Below are 24,735 nucleotides of genomic sequence, written 5' to 3' on the forward strand. Positions count from 1 at the left end.
TCGTGGATTAGACTGGGGAGAACACTGTTCAGCTTCACAGCCAACAACTTAGAGAAAAGTTTGATATCATTATTCAGAAGGGAAATTGGTCTGAAGCTTGAACAAATGTTGGGGTCCTTGCCCTCCTTGGGGATCAAGATAATACGTGCTTCCAGGGTTTGGAAAGAAGGAGGGACACCCTTAAGAAAACTATTAAATAATCTACATAGGTGGGGGAACAAAGGGGGTCATTCCGAGTTGATTGCTAGCTGCTTTCGGTCGCTCTGCAGCGATGAGGCAAAAAAAGGCACTTCTGCGCATGTGTATGCGGCGCAATGCGCACGCGCGTCGTACTATTACAACGAACGATGTCGTTTCACACAAGGTATTGCAAAGCTTTTCAGTTGCACTGCTGGCCGCAGAGTGATTGACAGGAAGAGGGCGTTTCTGGGTGTCAACTGACCGTTTTCAGGGAGTGATTGAAAAAATGCAGGCGTGCCTGGAAAAATGCAGGCGTGGCTGGGAGAATGCAGGTCGTGTTTGTGATGTCAAAACAGGAACTAAAAAGTCTGAAGTGATCGCAAGCTCTGAGTAGGTATTGAGCTACTCTAAAACTGCACAAAAAAAGTTTGCCGCCACCCTGCGGTCCTTTCGTTCGCACTTCTGCTAAGCTAAAATACACTCCCAGTGGGAGGTGGCATAGCGTTTGCACGACTGCTAAAAACGGCTAGCGAGCGAACAACTCGGAATGACCACCAAAATACGATGACATTTCTTGTAATACCCAAGAGAGAGGCCATCAGGGCCAGGAGCCTTACCAGGTTTTTGTGTTTTCAGTACATTTTCTAATTCCTCTATGGTGATATCTGTACCCAATTTAGTGACCATAGAGTGGTTAAGTTTAGGGAGATGGCATTTGGAAAGGAAGGAGTCAATATCACTAAGCCGGGAAAGGGAGACAGGGGAAGAGCCTGCATTACAGAGTGAGTGATTGATGGATTCAAATTCCTTTGTGGTCCTATCGGGTTCATGGATCAAGACCCCCTGATTATTTTTGTCCAATAGAATATTTTTGGAGGATAATTTGGCCCTCAATTTCCGCCCCAAAAGTTTATCCGCCTTGTCGCCCTTCTTGTATTATGATTGGTTAAGACGTCTGAGACTATACTCCATTTTATGTGATAATAGAACGTTAAGTTCCCCCTAGCCTTGATAAGCCTATCAAGATCTTCTAGTGACAGTGAGGATTTTGGGTTGCCTCAAGGCGGTGAACCTGCTCAGTCAGTGTATTGCTAGCCTGAGTATGGTTTTTCCATAGTCTGGAAGTGAGTTGGATCAGATGGCCACGTATTACCGCTTTATGGGCCTCTCACAATGTTGAGTCACTCACCTCAGGAGACATGTTAATAGAGAAGTACTCCTCCAACAACTGGGAGATAAGAGTACATGTTTCCTTAGATTGTAACACAGATTTGTTTAGACACCACTATGGGGAGTGGGGGTTGGAGAGGGAATCGATACCAGACAGAAGCAGGGACACCGGTGCATGGTCGAATCAAGTGATAGGATGAATAATAACGTCTATAAGTTTAGAGGAAAGGACTTGATCCAAGAAAATCATGTCTATTCATATGTAAACCTGGTGAACATGTGAAAAGAAAGTATAGACTTTAGCTAGGGGGTCATAAATGCGCCAAGAGTCAAATAGTAAATGGCTTTTCAGTAATGAGTGAAGGCCTTTGGTGTTGCGGTTGCCAGAGAGGGCCAAAGAGGTGGGGAGGGGGTGGGATCGATCAAATTTGGGATGAAGAATGGTGTTAAAGTCTCCAGCCATAATCACAGCTCCTTTACGATGTTGAGTAATTTTAGTATCCAGCAAAGTAAAAAAAAAAGAGGTCTGGTAATACTGGGAGCATATATGTTGACTAAGATCACAGGGGCCCGGTTGTATGAGCCGGTAACTATAAGGAATCTGCCCCGCTTATCCCTTACAGTGGACTCCACCTCTAAACTTAAATGTGAGGATACCAGGATCGCTACACCTCTTTTTTTGTGAGAGGAGTCACAGGCGTGGATAACCATGGGGAATTTTTTTAGATGAGAGACTAGGATGAGAGGTTCCCTTGAAGTTAGTTTCCTGGAGAAACACTATATCCCCCTTCACCTGTTGAAGGAACATATAAAGCTTAGTTCACTTCTGCGGACTATTAAGACCTTTAAAATTATATGTAATCAACTTTACAGGCATTTGGAGGGTGGGAAAACAAAATAAGAAGATTATTGAAAAAGTTCTTAGTCCTTATATCAGTGGACCCTTGTGAAGAGGACAGGAGACAGGAAGAGAGGTAGAATAAAAGAAAAGAAATAGAGGAATAAAGAGGGAAAAATAGTAGGAAAAAGAGAAATAGGGAAAAGAAGAAAAACAAAATAAACATGGACTCCAAGCCCTAATGGCAGGAGTCTACAAATTTGAGCACCCATTGTAGGGCAGGAAGTGAGAAAAACCCACAACTGCTCAGTAAAGGTCCTAATGACCCCATGGGGGCAAGGGACTGACCTTGACATGGCTTAGCTGGACCAACCGGGGCCATACTCAAAGGGGTTACTTGACAAATATAACAAAAACAATAATCCTGTCACATTAAGGAGAGGGAGTATAAGACATACCCAACACTGCGCTTTATAACCAATAACAGTAAACCACATTTAACTTTTATGAACGCTTTTAAAAAAGACATAAATTAGAGGCAATGGTAAATAGCTACCACTGAAAAGAAATAGGTTATGGAGGAGCATGAGGGGATGAAGAGTTCATCAGGACTGTAGACCACATGCGGCCGGAAGCTTTTTGTGGAAGAGGGAGAGACGCCAGGACTTTCTTGGCTTTTGAAGAACTTGAGGTAGTTGGATCCACCGGACGGGGTAGAGCAATTTTTGACAGCAGGTAGAGTGCCTCCTCTTGAGATCTGGCCACCAATTGTCGACCCTCCCAGGTGACGATCAGAGAGAATGGGAAATCCTATCTTTATCTGACATTGTTATCTCTGAGAACTTGAAAAATTGCCAACTGAAAAGAGTCAAAAGAGCATTTAACTATGTCTCGTGAGAGAGCCAGGATCTGCTCCTTCGTTTTTAAGTAGTGACATTTCAATACCATATCATGAGGAGCAGAAACAGGAGGCTTTGAGCGCAGGGCTCGGTGAACCCTGTCTAAGGTGAGCAATTCAAGTGGTGAATCAGGAAGCAATTGTTTGAAGAAACGTGTGAAGAAATCCTCAAGTTGTGTTGGTTTCACAGATTCAGGCAGTTTTTAATACGTAAATTATTCCTCCTTGATCTGTTTTCCAAGTCTTCTTGTTGATCTTGGAGGAGGTAAATGTCAGCCTGCATATCTGAAACGGACTGTTCCATATCTTGTTGGTACTGGATAACTTCATCCAATATTTGTTCAACCTCATGAGAGTGAGATCCCGGATCTGTAATCTCTTTTTGAAGTCCTGAGAATGCCTTTTGTATTTCCGAATGAAATCCGTTTTTGAGGGACTTCATCTCGGTTAGGATAGAAGCAATGCTGTCTTTCAGAGTAATAATGCCTGACGCCCCTGTATCTTCCTCAGATTTGGAGAGGTTAGCTGAAAGAGCTGCCAAGCCTTGTTTGTGAAGGCGGAATGCAGTTTAGAGATAAATGTAGTAAGATTTGCCTGGGAGGCAGATTTACGTGGTTTAGGCATACTGAATGCAGGTAAGGGTAGAAAAGAGGAATACATCAGATTATGTGAATAAATGGATAAAGGAAAGTCAATAACGTCCTTGCAGTAATTAAAACATATCAAGTTTCACATATCCAATAAGGGAGGTGGAACACCAGTGTTTACTGTGGCAAAGGGAAAACCAAATCTGGATAGTATTTTACTGAGGGTACGGAGGGAATAAATGAGAGGAACTGTGGAAACAGGGCTCTGTGTATGGGAAAGGCTGAGAGTAATGCTGTGTGATAGTTGCCTCTGATGACTGAGGAACTTTAAGGGTTAAGTCTCTCCTGGTAATAACATGAACCTCACACGTGGTGGTTAGTGGTGAGAAAGAGCCTGTTCCAGCACCTCATACAGTATATAGGTGTTAGCTTCTACCCTGAGCTGGCCCCTCACAAAGAACTAGCAGAGGAAGCCTGAAGGTGCTGGGTCCTACAGAGCCAGGAGCAGGTGGGGTAGGAAGTTAGGTATCCGGGGGACAGTAGATAGAGGGTGCTACAGCACTGTAGTGCTGCCTGCTACCTTCTGCTGTAATGCAGGGCCACACAAATCTCTGATCCTGTGAAGGAAACAGAAGCCTCACCTCTGGCGCAGGGTACAAGCTCCCCATTCTCGGCTGAGCTGTGGCCGGGAGAAGGAGTGCGCAACCCGCAGTCAGAGTCCATGAGGTACAGCGCCTGAGTCACTGCAGCCTCTCCAAGATGGCAGATGGGAGTACAGGCCGGACCGGAGCTCCAGAGTGCAGGTGCTACAGGCTGCCAGGAAGGTAGAGGAGGGAGGCTGTGGGCAAGTGGGTACTCGCGGGAGACAGTGCTGGTCTGGGAGGGGGGAGCACCTCAGTCTGCTGCCGTTGATGTGGTCAGGAGTGCTGTGGGAGAGGGCCGCTAATTGAGGCAGCGGCTTATCCCTGGACGTAGGCCCCAACACAAGGAGGTGACTATGAGGCTGCCAAACAGCAGCAGGTGCAGGTGGGAAGAATCGGTGGGTGCTCAGGAGGCACTAGCAGTGTACAGCTGCAGGAGCTGATGAGAGACACAGCTGCTCCCCTTGCCAGCCAAACCACGCCCCCAACAATGGTCTTTTTTACACTGGATACTGTATTAAATACGGTATTAATATTAAACACTATAGATGGTCTAGACGCTATAGTATAGGCTGTATCAAATCATATAAATAAGATAAGTGGTCAGAAAAAGGTTAAACATCACATAATAAATAAATACACAAACATAGTAGAACCAACTGTACTTTCTAAGCGCACATTCTCCTGGTAAGCTCTCGATAAGTCTCCTGTCTTTTCATCCTGGCAGCTACTCTCTGGTCCAGTGCACTGATGGAGGACCCAGATCCCCACACACAGCAAACTTGGTAGAAGCTGCTACCACTGGGCATGTGCAACAGCTCTGCTCTGCCCCTTAAAGTGCATGTTGTAGCAGCAGTTCTAGTAATCGTATTATATACTATTGCTATTGTTGTCATGATTTGAGCCACTTACCCCTGCGTTTGCCCTCCCCCTTATATGCCTCCTAACAGAGAGTTAATCATTACTCTTTATACTGAAAAGTTTTCAATATAGTGCCTGCACTCAAGTCTAATATATTTCGAATCCTTGAAGTGGACTTGGAAATGTTTCCAAGGTGAATATCTGATTATCTTCTACAGTGGGTACAGAAATAATTTTATAACTATGTAACCTTTCTTCGTTTATAGTTTTACCTTATGTAACTATCACCTTCGGCTTCGCTCTCCAATTAGTACTACAGCAGGAAGGGACTCAATAACTATACAATTTTAAAACTCTGTACAATTTATTTGACAGGAACACTTCACTTTTGTTCTCATGGTATTAAAATATTAAAATACATGAAATGAACTCTTTAATACTACCTTAGTAATTATTTTTTTACACAATAAATTCCTAGATAAAACTTGGTGATAAAACTTTCCAGCCTATGGCACAATTAAATTATATCTCTAAATACCCAGCAGGATACCAGGCCGCTGGAAGATATTGCATGTGACCTAATGCATATTAATGAAGGACGGAACAGTGATCATTCCAGACTTCATTCCATCATTCTGATGTGTACCATGGATACAAAATGGCTCGTTAGCCGGCATATCGGCTGGGTACACATCGTTCTGATGCGTAGGCAGCTTTAGAACCTTCTTAAATAGTAATATAGGGGTTAGATGTAAGACAAGGCGATATGGGGGAGAAGCGCTATCAGCGCACATAGCGTGGACTGATACCGCTTCTACCCCATGTAAGATAGCATTAATTACTGGCAAATGCGGGGGGCGCTATGTGCCACCATCATTATGTTCCGGTATGTGGACCCACTTCACAGTGATCTGGAGGTAAAGCGGGTCCACACAAATAACGAATGGAGCGTGCAGGATAATACATCTACGTCATAGTATCTAGGTAATCTTACTCTCTGACACTTCTTGGTGAACAATCCTAATAAATACTTAAAAGACCCCCAACCAACCCACACATACAGCACACATACAATTTAATCTTAAACATAGCACTTCATCTAATAGTCCTGACTTCAGTTTGTTATATATGGCCATAGTCTCGGGACTGCACCTTTTTTTTTTTTATTATTATTAGAAACCTGGGTTTCAAATTTAGAAGCTGATTATTCGTGGTCTGTAGTAAGGGATTCAGATGGTTATCCTATTATGAATTGGACCCATACTGTTGCTTAATTTTGTGTCAACAACAATCAGTGATAGCTCTATTCTCAAATAGGGATAATTTATCCAGCTGTATATTGATGTCAGTACTGTACACTATCATTTAAACAGCCACCCTATCCTTAGTTTTAATGATAAGTATATTGTCAAGCAGCTATTTCAATAAAAGATGGTTCTCTATATTTAACAAGTCAACGATGCTCTGGGCAACAAAGGGTTACTGTAGTACAGTTGCCCTAATAATTGCTGATTGGTTAATGCTACCACCTCCAATCTGGATGCTCCTGAAGAAGAGAGAAGCTAGCATGTTTGAGATGACTTGAGGAAATTGCATAGGCAGACATTTTTGTATATGACAGGATAGAGAACTGCATCATAGGGTCTCTCCTCTGATTGCAGTGTGTTACTGTGTCACCTCAGAACAGATCTTTGGGTACTGCAGCAACTTGGCACACAACTAAGGTTCCGGACGAGCACTCACAGACCTAAACCTTTTTCTTCTCTACGGGGCTGCCTGTCCTGTCAGAAATGTCTGTAACTCTGTCCCAGGGTGTCACCTTCAAACAATCCTCTGTACAGGCTGCAGACTTTCATTCAGTGCTGCAGTCTGGGGATTAAGGGCCTTATTCAGTATGAATCACATCAGAGATGTTATCACATACTGCCGATTTCCTGCTCAGTGCGCACGCGCAGGGCCTGCTCCGCATGTGCACGGTCAGGGCAATGAAATCGCATTGATGCAAATGCCTCTGCCTGATTGACAGCCAGAGGCATTTGCGGGGCAGTGACGCAGCATCACAGGTGCGTGGCATCAGAAACGGGGGGTGGGTCCAGGCCATTTTCGAGGATGAAGACGTAACATCACACTCATCTGCTGCAACAGGGAAAATGGGGGCAGCCCGACTGCCTTCGCAAGGGGGTTTCCCTTATTCAGCAATGTGATCGCAGTTGAATTGTGACCACATCTCTGGTGCCCATTAGCATGATGGGTGGCCTTGCCCTGTGCTGGGTGGCCCCCAGCATGCGATCGTCAGCAGTTGCAGTTTTGCTAAATTATCAAAACTGCAACTGTTACTGAATAGTCGTAAATGTCCTGGCTTGCCCCTCCCGCACCTAGCACCACCTATGGGGCTGACTGTTGCATCCTCCTCGGCCCCTCCTCACTATGTCTGGGGCCAGCTTTACAGAGTACTGTGATCTCCCAGACCAAGTACTGCACATAGGGCTATCCACTCTATTGGGCCCAGCACAAGAGGAGGTAATCTCAAAGGGTCAATTCTGTAGTATTTAGCAACCACTGCCCAGGAGTCACTGTATGCAGATCTGCTCTCCACACCAGTCCCAATCTTCTTCAACTCCTCCTTTTTGTCCATTTTTTAACCCCTTTTTTCCTGTCCACTCGGCTCTCTTGCTCACCCTGCTCACAATCCTCCACTCTCCTGCTCTCTGTCCAAGATTGAGGGCTTCTACTAACTCTTTGAAGTCCTTTTCACCACCATTTTCTCACTGCAGCCCAGTCCTATTTTCTCCCTGCAAATAACAATGTCAAGTATATAAAAACAACACACTTAGGAGTTTTATTAACCTCACAAAAGGGGATTACACGAGAAGAAAGGTACAAGCACAAGAGGAGGTAATCTCAAAGGGTCAATTCTGTAGTATTTAGCAACCACTGCCCAGGAGTCACTGTATGCAGATCTGCTCTCCACACCAGTCCCAATCTTCTTCAACTCCTCATTTTTGTCCATTTTTTAACCCCTTTTTTCCTGTCCACTCGGCTCTCTTGCTCACCCTGCTCACAATCCTCCACTCTCCTGCTCTCTGTCCAAGATTGAGGGCTTCTACTAACTCTTTGAAGTCCTTTTCACCACCATTTTCTCACTGCAGCCCAGTCCTATTTTCTCCCTGCAAATAACAATGTCAAGTATATAAAAACAACACACATAGGAGTTTTATTAACCTCACAAAAGGGGATTACACGGGAAGAAAGTACATGCCGTGATCGGATTGGGTACGTGATCCTGGCGGTCGGGATCCTGGTGGTCAGAATACCAACGCCGGGATCCCGACTGCCAGAATGCTGGCAAGGGGGGCGAGCGCAACAAAGACCCTTGTGGATTCGGTGGCTCGCTGCGCTCACCACAGGTTTTATTCCCACTCCATGGGTGTTGTGGACACCCAGGAGTGGGAATAGCTGTGGCAGCGCTGCCAGCATTCTGGTGGTCGGGGATCCCAGCGTCCGTATTCGGTTTTCTGACTGCCGGGATCCCCACCGCCAAGATCGCCACCACCAAGATCCTTACTACATCCTGCTGTGATCACAGAAATACAGTTGTAATAACTTGAGATAATCTGGCATGTCAATGGTGCTGCAGGGCTTGGAGTTTTCCAATCCACTTGTCTAAAATAAACCAGCACCTGCTTTTTATTGAATTGCCTTGCTAATCTATTGTACCATCCAGGATTGCTGGCTGTTTTGAATTGTACATGAATGATACAGTTTGAAACACATGAAGGATGTTGTGTTTCTTATAGCACTATACTATGCTAGAACCTGTGTTTCTGAGGTGTCACGTGTGTATCTGTCATCATGTTTTGAATTCCAATTTTATTTAAATATTCCATAGTTCCTTTACCTATATTAAAAAAGAAAAAATGGTTTTCTTATGTGGGCTAGAAGAGCATATTTAAAGTACCCAAACTAAGCTACCAAATTCAGCTGTTTTATGCTCTTTGCCAGGGATGCCCAATCATTTAGAGCCAAGGGTTTCATTGAGAAATAGTTCTCATTTGAAGGTGCTATAGTATCTCATGCAGTTATCTTGCTGTTATTGGTTTACATTTGTAAATCTATTTAATTTACTAGAGAAATGGAAGAACCTGTTTACAGTTGTGCCATACCGCAGTTACAAAGGTTGTGAACGAAAAGGGGTTTTTCCCTGATGAGCTAATCAGAGCAGCTTTACTCTAACGGTCTGGCTGGAGCATGAGAAAAGAGTTCCGATTGGCTATTCCCATATACTGTACTGTAGACACCACATGGGCTTATAATGTTGTATTAATCCATTTAATTGTATCATTGTATCAATAAATATTATTGATACAATGTAGTTAATTGCAAAACTAGCCAATTGGAGTGGTTTTCTCCTGTTATTTCTACATTTCAGACCGCAAAATGAAGGCTTACTCTGAATCAGGCCCTATGAATCCAAATTGTCAGGATCTGTGTTTGTTTTTGTTCCGGACTCGTATCAGCGTCCAAGGGGTAGTAAATACAGATGGAGAATATATGGAGAATGCTAGGAGGTCTGAGCAAGTTCCTCTTCAAAAAAGAGAATCTTTTGTGAAATGCAAGATAAATGGTATAGCATAATCAGAACAACAAGAAAAGTGCAGAGTTAGCGGCAACAGATGCAGATTTAAGACTAGTAATGCATAGATCAGTTACAACAGGATATGCTGAGGAATAGCAGATGTGCCTGAGCACTGTAAAAAACAGCTGCACGTAGCACATATTTATTATTTACCTATTTTAATATGTCGTCTCCAGGAGATCCTGGGGGGACGTCCAGGTGTGTGGTGTGGGGAGGAGAGACATCACAAACCATGACATCACAGCCTAGATTTGTGTCATTGTGCTTCATTGGTGGGGCAGCAATAACACAATTCAACATAACTAAGTCATCAAGCCTCAGAAATGCATACTTGACTGAGGAAATGGTGAGATCTAGGAGGCCAGTATACTCCCTTGGAAGAGCTTCTCTAAAATATGGGATTCTCTTGAGGATTCCAGGAGAGTAGACAAGTATCCTGTAGCAGTCCCTGGTGCTATGGCAGGTGGAGAGTCGGAAAATAGTTTGCTAGGTGGCAAACAAGCCTTATTTATTAACAGTTATTTATATATCTATATATTATGCAGTGCTTTACAGAGAATTTGTTAGTCATCAGTCATTTCCTGCCTTACTCACATAGGACTGGGATACAGCAATGCTAACCACTTTTGATAGAAAATCAGCAGGAGAGAAATTATGGTATACACTGCTGAACTTGCACCTTTAGACCTTGTTGCACATAGAAGTAGTAACTCTCTGGAGCAAATGTAATGAAAATGGATTTTTGCTGTGAGTGTTGGCCTTCAAACCACAAATATAATGCCAAACGTATTGGAGGGTTAAAAAGCTAATGATGTGCAGTGGGTTTAAAGCCCCTAAATAGTTAACCCATTTAGTGCTGCTGCTTTAGTGAAACGCACCACCATTTTAGAGGAGACTAAATAACCCCATAAGGATTCCCTGGTAGGTAGCATTGACCCCATCATTGTACCTCTGGTTGGTGGATATCAGGTAACTGTGTGCCACTTAAATTAAGTGTTTTCTGTTGATCTTCTTCCTAATAACTACTCATATCTGATGTCTCCTTCATAATTACTAATAAAATTGTCCCTTTATAATTGTTTGATAATATATTTGCTCTAATATGTTTTTGTGCAGTAAATTTAGTAATAGATAATGCTTCACACATTTTGTGCAATGTAGTAGGTGTTATGCTTACCATTGTGTAGCATTGTTTAGTGGTTTACACTTACCTAGCTTGATCTTCTTTTTTTTTTTTTCATCAATAGTTTTTATTGAAAACAAGTTTTCTTTTTGCAAGGGGAAGGGGTACAGAAAGAAAGAAGGAAGGGGGTGGGGGGGTACAAAGAACCAAGGGAACGGGATGTAAACATGCAAATATCAAAATTGTCAGAAGTTAAATATAACAATCCAATATAGATACAATAGGAAAAATACAAAGTCATCTTGGAAAAAGATACAGATAAAGATAAACACGGGTCAAACATGAAAACATATCAATAAACAGATAATCAATAATAGACACAGGGCTAGTAAGGCACAGCCGGTGCACAGAGCGGAAGTATAAGCCGAGTCAGTTAGGGGGAAGGCGAAACACCCCCTCCAGCAGTGACGTAGTCATGCCATGCTCTCCATTTCACCATTGGGGAGGAGGCCGCAGAAGAGTAAGGCATGAACTCAGTTTCCATAGTAAAATGGAATTGAATTTTGTTGGTGACTAGTGATAGAGGAGGAGGAGTAGAAGCTTGTTTCCAACTTTGGGCCAATGCAGCCCTGGCAGCTATACAAATATGCCCCACCAGATATCTCTGATGAGGTGGTATCTCAGCAGGAAAAATGTGGAGCAGGGCCATGGCCGGAGAGGGGGTGAGGGACAGGTGTAAGACCGAATTAATCAAAGCAAATATCTCACTCCAGAAATGTCGAAGGGAAGGACAGGACCAGAAAATATGGAAAATATGGCCTATTTCCCCACAGTTACGCCAGCAATATTTGGAACAAGATTGCCAGAATGAGTGTAGCCTATCCGGTGTTAAATATAGTCTATAATGGAGTTTGATATGCATCTCTGTGTGATTCATGCACTTGGACATTCTGTAAGAAGAAATAAAAATTTGTTCCCATTGGGCTTCAGATAGAGGAAGATCCAAGTCTTGTTCCCATTTCAGCTGCGCATTAGACTTAGTAGTAGTAAGCAAGCAAGCTGATAAGCGTCCTGTACCAAAACAAGATGTCCCCTCTAGAGTCACACAGAGATACACGTGTTAAGACATCCTGGGATAACGGGTTCGGGGGAGCCACCTGTCTAGGCAAACCTTTGTACCAGTGGTGAATTTGGAAATAATGCAATAATTCTCCACTGGGGAGATTATATCGAGACTGGAGTTGAGAAAACGATAGCATAACATTACCATCCATAAGGTCCCCCAAGACAGTCAAACCACAAACAAACCAGGTAGAGAGATTTAAATTAGGTATTAATTTAGCTATGGCTCGTAGTGAGATAGTAGAATATGGAAATTGATGTCCAGGCAGGCGAGTCACCAATTTATCCCAGATTTGTAAAGATGTTCTAGTGGCGGGGAGGAGGGACAATAAGCGGGTCTAGAGTTTGGGTGTATCTTAAAAAGGTCTTCTAAGGGAAGGTCCAAACTCCCAGTACGTTCAAGAGATACCCATCCACTACAGGCGCCCCACTCAACCAGTATTTAAACTGGGCCAGCACACATGCCTCCTGGTAAAGGACCAGGTCGGGCATATCTAGCCCTCCCTTTCTACGAGGGAGAATCATTTTGGACCGAGCCAATCAGGGTGGCCGTGCCTTCCAGACATAGCGTAGCATTATAGCACGACATCTATCAAGGTACGTTTTAGGGAAAAGAAAAGGTATGTTTCGGTATAAGTACATGAGTTTAGGTAAGAGAGTCATTTTGAAGGCTGCTAGGCGGCCAAACCACGAAATATCATAAGATAGCCAGGATTAGTCAGGTATAAAAAACTATTAATGAGTGGAGGTAAGTTAACATCAAAAACAGAGGCCGTAGAAGGTGGAATTTGGATCCCCAAATACTGAATTTAAGCCGAACGCCAGTTATATGGATAGTGTGATTGAAGGGTGGACACTATGGGAGCTGGGATATTAATGGGGAGAGCATCTGTCTTTGTTGTATTAATTTTATAAAAGGAAGCTTCACTATACTGTCCCAAGATAGCATGCAAACAAGGGAGGGAGGTTAGCGGGTCCGTGACAAACAGAAGGACGTCGTCCGCAAAGAGGCACAACTTGTGAGTAGTAGTGCCAATAGTCACCCCCGGGAAGCCCCCAGACATCCTAATCTTCTCAGCAAGGGGTTCTATGCCCAACGTAAATATTAAGGGTGATAGAGGGCAACCCTGTCGGGTTCCATTCGTAATAGGAAAAGTATCAGAGAGGAAACCGTTACTAAACACCCGTGCAGAGGGGGAGCTATATAGAGATAAAACCGAAGAAAGAATATGGCCACTAAAACCAAACTTGTCTAGAACCGAGGATATATATTGCCAGTTCAGTCTATCAAACGCCTTCTCCGCATCTAAAGAGAGCAGGAGAAGGCCAGTGTTAGAGGGAACGATATCAATCAAGTCAAAAACCCTACGGGTATTGTCAGATGCCTGTCTACCAGGCACAAACCCAACTTGGTCGTAGGCAATGAGAGATGGCAGAAAGACATTTAAACGGAAAGCGACAAGCTTGGCAAAAATTTTAATATCACCGTTCAATAGTGCAATGGGCCTATAATTTTGACAATGCGCTGGGTTTTTACCTGGCTTGGGTATAGTGATAATCTGAGCCTCCAGCATTTCTGTAGGGAAAGCACCAAGAGAGGAGATTGAATTATACAAGAAGGTCAGGGTGGGCGATAGTTGATCACAGAGAGAAACATAAAATTCATTTATGAAGCCATCTGGACCGGGGGCTTTATTATGCGGGAGTGATTTCATTACTTGAATCACCTCGGAGGGGGTCCACGGGGCATTTAGTGTCTCAAGCTGTTCCGCAGAAAGGGAGGGGAGTTTGACGTCGACTAGGAAGGATTGTATAGAATCCGGAGTGGGTTGAAAAGTAAGGGGATCAGAAGAAAGGTTGTACAGCTTGGTATAATATCTAGCAAATTGATTCGCTATGTCATATGGATTGGACACTTTACCACCCTGAGGAGAAATCAGATGTCTAATCCTATTATGAGCCTGGAGAGCACGGACCTTGCGAGACAGCATTTTCCCCGGTCTATTACCAGTCAGGTAAAATTTCTGTCTCAACCTATTTAAAGCAAACTGAGTCCGTCTCATAAGGAGTTTCTGGAGTTGGCCTCGGATATCCTTTAATTCCCTACGTAGGGCCCTAGAGGGGTGGAGCTTATTCCTATCTTCAACCTCCTTAAGTTTAGATTCCAAGTCTTGTTGTTGTTGGATAGCTTGTCGTTTGAGTCTAGCACCGGCTTGGATCGCAGTGCCTCACACAACTGCCTTAAGGGCACACCAGAAAGTCGGGACAGAAGTATCTGTGGGGGAATTAGTTTCCATATAGAGGGAGATGCAATCATCAATCGCTTTTATAGATATAGGGTCCGACAGCAGGTGGGCAGATAGGCGCCACGGCCGAGGGGGGGTGAATTGGTGGCAAATATTCCAAGACCATAGGAGAGGAGCATGATCGGACCAGGAAATAGGCAGAACATCCACCTGTGCTGAGTGCTGCAAAGTCCACTTATCGCAAAGAATAAGATCTATGCGAGAGTAGGAATTGTGCACTGGAGAGAAATACGTATAATCTCTCGAAGTTGGGTTCTGAACTCTCCACAAGTCATACAGGTCATATTCTGCCAGCAAATTACGGAAGGCTAGTGACGGGCCAGCCAGAGCCGCAGACATCTGGGAAGAAGACCGAGGAGATCTATCTAATTTAGGATCAAGCACTAAATTATAGTCGCCCAACATAAGCAGGGCACCCTGACGAACCCTCGCAATAGTCGAGCAAACTTTTCTAAGGAAGGGGACTTGGTTAGAATTGGGATCATAGAAAGATACAATCGTAACCATCTTATCCTCCAATTTTCCAACTAGAATGGGGAAACGTCCATTCTTTTCAGCTATCTGGGACAGCAGTTCAAACGAAACAGAGCTCCGAAAAAGAACAGCCACTCCATTGCGCTTGAAGGGGCCATTTGCAAAAAAGCCAACTGGGTATCTCCGGTCTCTCAGAGCCGGGGGACCTGCTGACAAAAAATGCGTTTCCTGCAAGGCAACTATGTCAGCTCTGTGTTTATGAAAAGTGGTCAAGGCTAGCCTGCGTTTATTGGGGGAGTTCAACCCTTTAACATTCAATGAATATAATTGTACCATTTAAAATATAGAAAAAGCAAAAACAGCTGACATCCCAAATTGGGGGTGTGGGGGGGGACAAACTAGGGAAAAAAGAGGAAAGGACAGGCAGGAAAAACCAAAAGGGCCCATTATATCGGGACCGCATTGCTACTGCAGGGGAAAGGTATGCAGTAGAATAAGTATGGGGAGGTGGCGGTAGTATCACCACCCGGGGTACAAAAGGCACATTTATACCTGGAGCAATACCGTATAGCCAAACTACAAGTACCAATAAGGGTACCAACAAGCACATCAGCAAATAATGTAAGTGACTAGTGAGATACCCTGATGTGTACAGTAAAAAGAAAAAGAAAGATAAAAGAGATAGAATCAGAGGAAAATGCCGGTACACATAGTAATATAAACAGCAAATGAAGGAACCAAAAGCATACACATATATAACAGATAAACTCACGTATCCGGTATGCATTATAAGGGGGACGGAGTCCCCAACCAAACATGAAGATCAACCAGGAACTACATTAATTGGAACATTGAATACTCAGTCAGGTCGCAGACCACTCACGAGTAAGTGGCAGGCGAGGTTTCAATGTAGAGGGCACTTTGACCGAAACATCCCAGTCATTAAGCAGCTTAACCCCAGCGTCCAGAGTGGCAACTACGTAGGAGGAATTCTCATGGGAAATCACCAATTTCACTGGGAAGCCCCATCTGTATCTAATGTCATGAGAACGTAGTGCCTCCGTGATAGGAGCCAGAGCTCTACGTTTAGAGATGGTCAGTGCCGAGAAGTCAGGAAATATTTGTATGCCTCCAAGCGTATCCGAATCAGACGCAGATCTGGCAGCTTGCATTATCCGTTCCTTGGTCGTGAGGAAGTGAACACGGAGGAGGGTATCCCGAGTGTAGGAGGCGGAAACCGACCGTGGTTTCGGAAGCCGGTGAATGCGATCGATAAGAAGGTTTCTGTCGTCCGCCCCAGGTAGCAGTTTGCGGAAGAGGGACATAGCATAGTCCAGAAGTTCCGAATTGGCCACAGAGTCTGGGATACCTCGGATTTTAATATTATTTCTCCGCGACCTGTCCTCTATATCCTCCAGTTTGTCTTTATACGTCTCCATCTCAGCTTGTTGTCGGTCATGGGCCGAAACAAGGTCATTATGAGAGGACACCAGTTCCCACATTTTACGTTCAAGGTGGTCTGTGCGATCACCTAAAGCAGTTAGCTCCACTTTAACTTCACGGATAGCCAGAGAGAGGTCTTGAGTGAGCTCAGATTTAAAAGCCGCAAGGACTTGACACAGAGTCTTGACAGTGAGAGGATCCGTAGAATTAGAGTCCACCCCAGGGACTGATAAGGAATGGCCAGAACTCTCCTTAGGACGGTCAGGTTGGCTCGATGGGATGGAGCTCCTGGCAGGAGACGAGGAGATACGAGCCCCTTTTTGATTAGAGAAAGCCACCGGGGGCGGGAGTGCGTCCTTAATTTTTTTAGGGGGCATCGTTAGAGGGCTGCAGTAGAAGGAGCAGACGAGTGAAACTGGAAGGCCAATGCATCACAGGCCCTGGAGGCAGAGTAGTATGCTGGTTCCCAACAGAAGATACTATGTATGCATGAGGACCCCGGGTGGAGGCGTAGAGAGGACAGAGCACATCACATCCCTATTCAAACATTATTACATGTAGAGAGATCTTTGCAGGGTTGGGGAGAAACGACAAATATGAGAGAGGCACAACAATCCCAGCAAGGGGGTACTCACAGATCCAGTACAGGGGATTCCAGCAGGAATCGGCAGCACTACCACATAATGGAATATACACCCCAAGGAAGATGTAGTAGAAAAAGCTGGAGGAGAGCCCCAGGCAGATATCACTGGTCCTGGTTTAGCTCAGGGAGAGACAGAGCTGCAGAGATGCACAGACTGAAGAATCCAAAATGGGCGCTGGCTGTGAATGTCTCCTTCCCAGCTGGAGACAGAGGTGGATCCCAGGCACACAGGAGTAAAAGCACAAGGGCCCACGGGTCCTCGGCCTCTGGGAGCCCACAGAGACCCCCCAGGAGCCTGCAGGGAGAGGTAGGAGCCGTCTGGCGGAGCCACGTCCCGTTTTCCCGGGTCCCGGAAGTCCGGCCCGGGTAGGCTTGAAAATTTAGTCCCCTACTTCAGGGCAGAAGGTAGGCCGCAATCTGCAGGAGCCTCCAGGAGTGCTCCCCGATTCCGCGGACCTCACCAACCGGCCAGCGCACAGCAGCAGGAGTGGGGGAGAGGGCACCAGGCTGAAAGGAGCAGAGATGGATGTGCAGGGAGGGAGAGAAGTGCCAGAAATCCTGCAGCTCAGCTGAGACACTTCCACTCACCTTGATCTTCTTTTTTGATATAATGTAGTTCAAGGGGATAAAATAAAACCCTAACCAAGTGAATGACAGCTCTGTGGAGATTCCTCCATTGCTAATGAAAGATGACTTCTGATTGGATGCCCATTTCAGCTCACCATTCAACTCATTTGCATCAGGAAAGGTCCATGGAGCATGGGGGAGGGAAAATAAATACAGCTGGTGATACAAGGCAAGTAGTGCCAGCAATAGTGTTCAAGAAATAACAAATAGCCCCACCACTGTTGTAAACAGACATTTTCACTGGAGATAAGGTCTTTCAAGGCTTATAAATACACCTATTATTCTTGTTGTACTACCATAAACACAGAAGATATGAAATGTAAAATGAATGCACCTTATACTTTTTAGCATGAAATAAGAACAGAAAATCTGCTTTATTTTAATATGGTTTTTTTTATTATTAATGGTAAACACTGTAGCCAGGGGGCTAATTTCAAACTGCAAATTGGTTGCAAGGAGTGATTTTGTACCTCTGTTCTATGGCCCTCATTCCGAGTTGATCGGTCGCAAGGCGAATTTAGCAGAGTTACACACGCTAAGCCGCCGCCTACTGGGAGTGAATCTTAGCTTCTTAAAATTGCGACCGATGTATTCGCAATATTGCGATTACTAACTACTTAGCAGTTTCTGAGTAGCTCCAGACTTACTCTGCCTGTGCGATCAGTTCAGTGCTTGTCGTTCCTGGTTGACGTCACAAACACACCCAGCGTTCGCCCAGGCACTCCCACCGTTTCTCCGGCCACTCCTGCGTTTTTTCCGGAAACGGTAGCGTTTTCAGCCACACGCCCCTGAAACGCCGTGTTTCCGCCCAGTAACACCCATTTCCTGTCAATCACATTACGATCGCCGGAGCGAAGAAAAAGCCGTGAGTAAAAATACTTTCTTCATAGTAAAGTTACTTGGCGCAGTCGCAGTGCGAACTTTGCGCATGCGTACTAAGCGGATTTTCACTGCGATGCGATGAAAAAGAACGAGCGAACAACTCGGAATGAGGGCCTATGTTTTTTAATATATATTTGGAAAGCTGTACTAGCCTTCCTATCTTGGCGTACCTAGTTAGCATCTGAGGGAGAATTGATATTTTAAAATGAATATACCAAGCTGTGTGCACCAGCTGCTGCATTAAACCTGTCTTAGCAATAATAAAACACACCTGTTTAAGTTTATATGCACGGGTGAATACGCTTCATATATCAAAAAACTTTACCCTACAATGTGCAAAGATTTGTTGGTAATGTGAAATCTATTAGCCTTTTCTATTAGGTCTTTCAGATTTTCTTCAGTATTCTCAAGTATGTGGAGAAAAGACATCTCATTCACATATTTCCTTATGTTTAAAATTAAATGTGGAAATTGGATCTTTACAACACACTTACACAAGGAGACAGAAATCAGATACAAATGCATTGAAGCATAAAGGGAAGTGATAAGTTACTATATAAATCCCTGTCCGATACTGTACCTATGTTTTTATCTAACATCAGTACAAACCTTCCAAAAAATAGGCACCAAACTTTACACATTGCATAATAACACAGTGCCATTCATCAATGTGATGTGGTATATAAGCTGTCTCTTAACTGAGTATTATTGTGCATGACTCATCGGCCCTCATTCCGAGTTGATCGGTCGCAAGGCGAATTTAGCAGAGTTACACACGCTAAGCCGCCGCCTACTGGGAGTGAATCTTAGCTTCTTAAAATTGCGACCGATGTATTCGCAATATTGCGATTACTAACTACTTAGCAGTTTCAGAGTAGCTTCAGACTTACTCTGCCTGTGCGATCAGTTCAGTGCTTGTCGTTCCTGGTTGACGTCACAAACACACCCAGCGTTCGCCCAGGCACTCCCACCGTTTCTCCGGCCACTCCTGCGTTTTTTCCGGAAACGGTAGCGTTTTCAGCCACACGCCCCTGAAACGCCGTGTTTCCGCCCAGTAACACCCATTTCCTGTCAATCACATTACGATCGCCGGAGCGATGAAAAAGCCGTGAGTAAAATTACTTTCTACATAGCAAAGTTACTTGGCGCAGTCGCAGTGCGAACATTGCGCATGCGTACTAAGCGGATTTTCATTGCGATGCGATGAAAAATACCGAGCGAACAACTCGGAATGAGGGCCATCATCCACAATAACATCACGGCTGAGTAACCAGATTTAAAGTTCAGACTGATAAGTCAGCAGGTGCATGTTGTTTATTTGGCTTTATAAAAGGGTCTACATATGTCCCAGTCTGTCACTATGGTTTTGGAGCATCACATTACTGTACAGGTGTATAGTACTTAGCCCAGAAGAGATTTATACCTTATCACATTAACTGCTGTTTATCTTCTATCATCTGTATCCTCACCTGTTATCTTCAATAAAACCTACCCTGGTTTGGAATTAACATGTGGACTAACCTCCTTGGTCACATACACTACAAACCAGGGCCGGCTCAAGGTATGTTTCCTAGGAGCGGCCGCGCAGGGCGCTGAACTCCTAAGGGCGGCCATCAGCTGGCCCGTCATACAACTTAAATATTGCGCTGGATCATGAGCCAATCAGCTCACGGGCTGGATGCAGCTCCTGATTGGCTGCTGGACCACGAGCTTTGATTGGCTCACAAACCGGCACCAGCCCTGAATTGACTGAGCCTGGAGACCAGGCAGCCACAGCGGGACAGCAGAGGTGGCCACAGCGGGACAGCAGAGGTGGCCACAGTGGGAAGGCAGAGGCGGCGGTGGCAGCGGCGGTGAGTAGAACTGCTGGGGCTGGGGGCATTTGTGCATCTGGGCACTGGGGCAGGTGTTCATCTGGCACTGGGGCATGTGTGTAACTGAAACTGGGGGCATGTGTGCATCTGGCACTGGGGGCATGTGTGCATCTGGCACTGGGGCATGTGTGCATCTGGCACTGGGGGCATGTGTGTATCTGGCACTGGGGGCATATCTGCATTTGTCACTGGGGCATGTGTGCATCTGACACTGGGGGCATATAATGTGTGTCTGGCATTGTGGGGGCATATAATGTGTGTCCTGCACTGCTGGGGGCATATAATGTATGTCTGGCACTTCTAGGGGCATATAATGTATGCCTGGCACTGCTGGGGGCATACAATGTGTATCTGGCACTGCTGGGGGCATAAAATGTGTATCTTGCACTTGTGGGAGCATTTAATGTGTTTCTGGCACTTGTAGGGCATATAATGTGTATCTGGCACTACTGGGGGCATGTAATGTGTATCTGGCACTTATGGGGGCATATAATGTGTACCTGGCACTGTTGGGGGCAAATAATGTATATCTGGCACTGTGGGGGCATATAATGTGTATCTGGAACTTGTGGGGGGCATATACTGTGAATCTGGCACTTGTTTGGGCATATTATGTGTATCTGGCACTTGTGGGGGCAGCTAATGTGAATCTGACACTTGTGGGGGCATATTATGTGAATCTGGCAATTGTGGGGGCATATTATGTGAATCTGGCACTTGTGGGGGCATATTATGTGAATCTGGCACTGCATGGTGATGGCATATTATGTGAATCTGGCACTGCACTGTAGGGGCATATAATGTGTATCTGGCACTGTGGGGACATATAATGTGTATCTGGCACTGCACTGTGGGGGCATATAATGTGTATCTGGCACTTGTGGGGGAATATAATGTGTATCTGGCACTTTTGGGGGCATATAATGTGAATCTGGCACTTGTGAGGGAATATAATGTGAATCTGGCATTTGTGGGGGCATATAATGTGAATCTGGCACTGCACTGTGGGGGCATATTATGTGAATCTGGCACTGCACTGTGGAGGCATATTATGTGTATCTGGCACTGTGGGAGCATATTATGTGTATCTGACACTGCACTGTGGGTGTATATAATATGTATCTGGCACTATGGGGGCATATCATTTGTATCTGGCACTCTAGGGACATATCATGTGTATTTGGCACTACACTGCTGGGGGCATATTATGTGAATCTGGCACTGCACTGTGGGGGCATATAATGTGAATCTGGCACTGCACTGTGGGGACATATAATGTGAATCTGGCACTGCACTGTGGGGGCATATTATGTGAATCTGGCACTACACTGTGGGGGCATATTATGTGTATCTGGCACTGTGGGAGCATATAATGTGTATCTGGCACTGTGGGGGCATATAATGTGTATCTGGCACTGTGGGGGCATATCATGTGTATCTGGCACTGTGGGGGCATAACATGTGTATCTGGCACTGTGGGGGCATATCATGTGTATCTCACACTACACTGCTGGGGGCATATGTGTATCTGGCACTGTGGGGGCATATAATGTGTATCTGGCACTATACTGCTGGGGGCATATGTGTATCTGGCACTATACTGGGGACATTATGTAAAGGGGGGGTGAAAATATATATATTTATAGTTTGACAATATAAAGTTGCTAGGCCGTGCCCACTTTCCCAGGAATGTGCGTGCATAGTGGGGGGGGGGCCTTCAAAATTTCTCGCACAGGGTGCTGGTAGGCCTGGAGCCAGCCCTGACACACCTACCCTTGTAGGCTTCTGCCAATAATACTGAAACGGAGGAATGATTTATGCTTGTGTCAGCATTGATTGATTCTGCAATATTACAGTAATGCAGTTGTTCTAACGATAGAAATGCTAAGCCTATTATTTGTAGATAATAGAGGCTTGTGTATTTATACAGGTTGAGTCTCCCTTATCCAAAATGCTTGGGACCAGAGGTATTTTGGATATGGGATTTTTCCGTATATTGGAATAATTGCATACCATAATGAGATATCATGGTGATGGGACCTAAATCTAAGCACAGAATGCATTTATGTTACATATACACCTTATACACACAGCCTGAAGGTCATTTTAGCCAATATTTTTTATAACTTTGTGCATTAAACAAAGTATGTCTACATTCACACAATTCATTTATGTTTCATATACACCTTATACACACAGCCTGAAGGTCATTTAATACAATATTTTTAATAACTTTGTGGAATAAACAAAGTTTGTGTACATTGAGCCATCAAAAAACAAAGGTTTCACTATCTCACTCTCACTCAAAAAGTCCGTATTTCGGAATATTCCGTATTTCGGAATATTTGGATATGGGATACTCAACCTGTATACATTAATTGCATTGTGCTGTCAGTCCCCCTGTGTGTTCCCCCACAGAGAAGAAGTAATGGAATGGATACTTCCAGCCAGCACAGACTGTTTTACTAAGCTGGGGACTTGTTTCAGGGGCTCTCCCATCAGTTTCAAGATCGGGAGCCCTGCCTGCAATACTGAGTGACTGGCACAAGGATAGTGTTGGGTAAAAGGCCAATGCATGCTTCTAGCAGGAAGATGACCAGCTTGATACTCTAGAGCACAGGTTCTCAAACTCGGTCCTCAGGACCCCACACAGTGCATGTTTTGCAGGTCTCCTCACAGATCACAAGTGAAATAATTAGCTCCACCTGTGGATCTTTTAAAATGTGTCAGTGAGTAATTAATACACCTGTGCACTTGCTGGGTTACCTGCAAAACATGCACTGTGTGGGGTCCTGAGGACCGAGTTTGAGAACCACTGCTCTAGAGCAGTGGTTCTCAAACTCGGTCCTCAGGACCCCACACGGTGCATATTTTGCAGGTAACCCAGCAGGTGCACAGGTGTAATAATTACTCACTGACACATTTTAAAAAGTCCACAGGTGGAGCTAATTATTTCACTTGTGATTCTGTGAGGAGACCTGCAAAACATGCACCGTGTGGGGTCCTGAGGACCGAGTTTGAGAACCTATGCTCTAGAGTATCAAAGGGGCCATCTGTAGGAGCCTGCAGCCTGTGAATTGGCCTGAGAGCTTTGAGAGATTTAGCATGTCACAGCTGTGTTGGAGCTGCAGCTACCTACTGTGGGATGGATCAGAGGGTCAGAGGGGCTAGACTGCTGCTTCTGTGGGTGCTGAAAGTTGCAGCCAAACCTACCAGACGTCAGTGAAGCGAGATTGGTCTCAGCCCCTGAGGAGCTGCTGTCAGCGACTTAGGTGCTAAAAGAAGAGCAACCACAGACATCATTTCACTCTATCAGATTTGTAGCACTAATTTGCCTTTACAGCCAGACAATTGTATACAGGTTGAGTCTCCCTTATCCAAAATGCTTGGGAGTCGGGACCAGAGGTATTTTGGATATGGGATTTTTCCGTATATTGGAATAATTGCATACCATAATGAGATATCATGGTGATGGGACCTAAATCTAAGCACAGAATGCATTTATGTTACATATACACCTTATACACACAGCCTGAAGGTCATTTTAGCCAATATTTTTTATAACTTTGTGCATTAAACAAAGTGTGTCTACATTCACACAATTCATTTATGTTTCATATACACCTTATACACACAGCCTGAAGGTCATTTAATACAATATTTTTAATAACTTTGTGTAATAAACAAAGTTTGTGTACATTGAGCCATCAAAAAACAAAGGTTTCACTATCTCACTCAAAAAGTCCGTATTTCGGAATATTCCGTATTTCGGAATATTTGGATATGGGATACTCAACCTGTAATAGAATATGAGAATTAAAATGAGTTACTACTACTTGCCCACTACAGGAGTCAGTATAGAGGTGTGATAGAAAATATAATAAAATTAACTGGTGTTTAAAGACTACGTTTAAGCACAACACATTTTCCTCGGAATTCACCTCAGCTAATAAAAGAATACAGAACATGTATTACCTTAGTTGATTGCTCACTATTTCAGGAATGCTTCCCTAACTAACCCACAGCGTAACTACCCTTATCCCTCTGAGGAAATAAACTATTAACCCATATTGAACTATATTTTAGTATGGCCAGGATGCAGGTGGTAATTTCTACTAGTGATGTGCACTGTAAATTTTTCGGGTTTTGTGTTTTGGTTTTGGATTCGGTTCCACGGCCGTGTTTTGGATTCGGACGCGTTTTGGCAAAACCTCCCTGAAATTTTTTTGTCTGATTCGGGTATGTTTTGGATTCAGGTGTTTTTTACAGAAACCCCTCAAAAACAGCTTAAATCATAGAATTTGGGGGTCATTTTGATCTCATAGTATTATTAACCTCAATAACCATAATTTCCACTCATTTCCAGTCTATTCTGAACACCTCACACCTCACAATATTATTTTTAGTCCTAAAATTTGCACCGAGGTCGC

The 24,735-nt window shown here is 44.4% G+C and overlaps 1 long non-coding RNA gene across 3 annotated transcripts in view; it reads right to left on the reverse strand.

Moving 5' to 3' along the window:
- Positions 1 to 5,495: 5,495 nt before the first annotated feature.
- LOC135035420 (uncharacterized) overlaps positions 5,496 to 24,735 on the reverse strand; it is a 62,490-nt gene continuing 43,250 nt past the window's right edge. For 2 of the 3 annotated variants that reach the window (XR_010230463.1, XR_010230469.1), the window contains one exon: positions 7,990 to 8,342. This is a non-coding gene — a long non-coding RNA (uncharacterized LOC135035420). Of the gene's footprint in view, positions 7,968 to 7,989; positions 8,343 to 24,735 lie in introns of those variants that run through there. The other variant, XR_010230475.1, reaches the window with a different exon arrangement.

This window comes from Pseudophryne corroboree, chromosome 2 (genome assembly GCF_028390025.1).
Source record: "Pseudophryne corroboree isolate aPseCor3 chromosome 2, aPseCor3.hap2, whole genome shotgun sequence".
Classification (NCBI taxonomy): Eukaryota; Metazoa; Chordata; class Amphibia; order Anura; family Myobatrachidae; genus Pseudophryne; species Pseudophryne corroboree.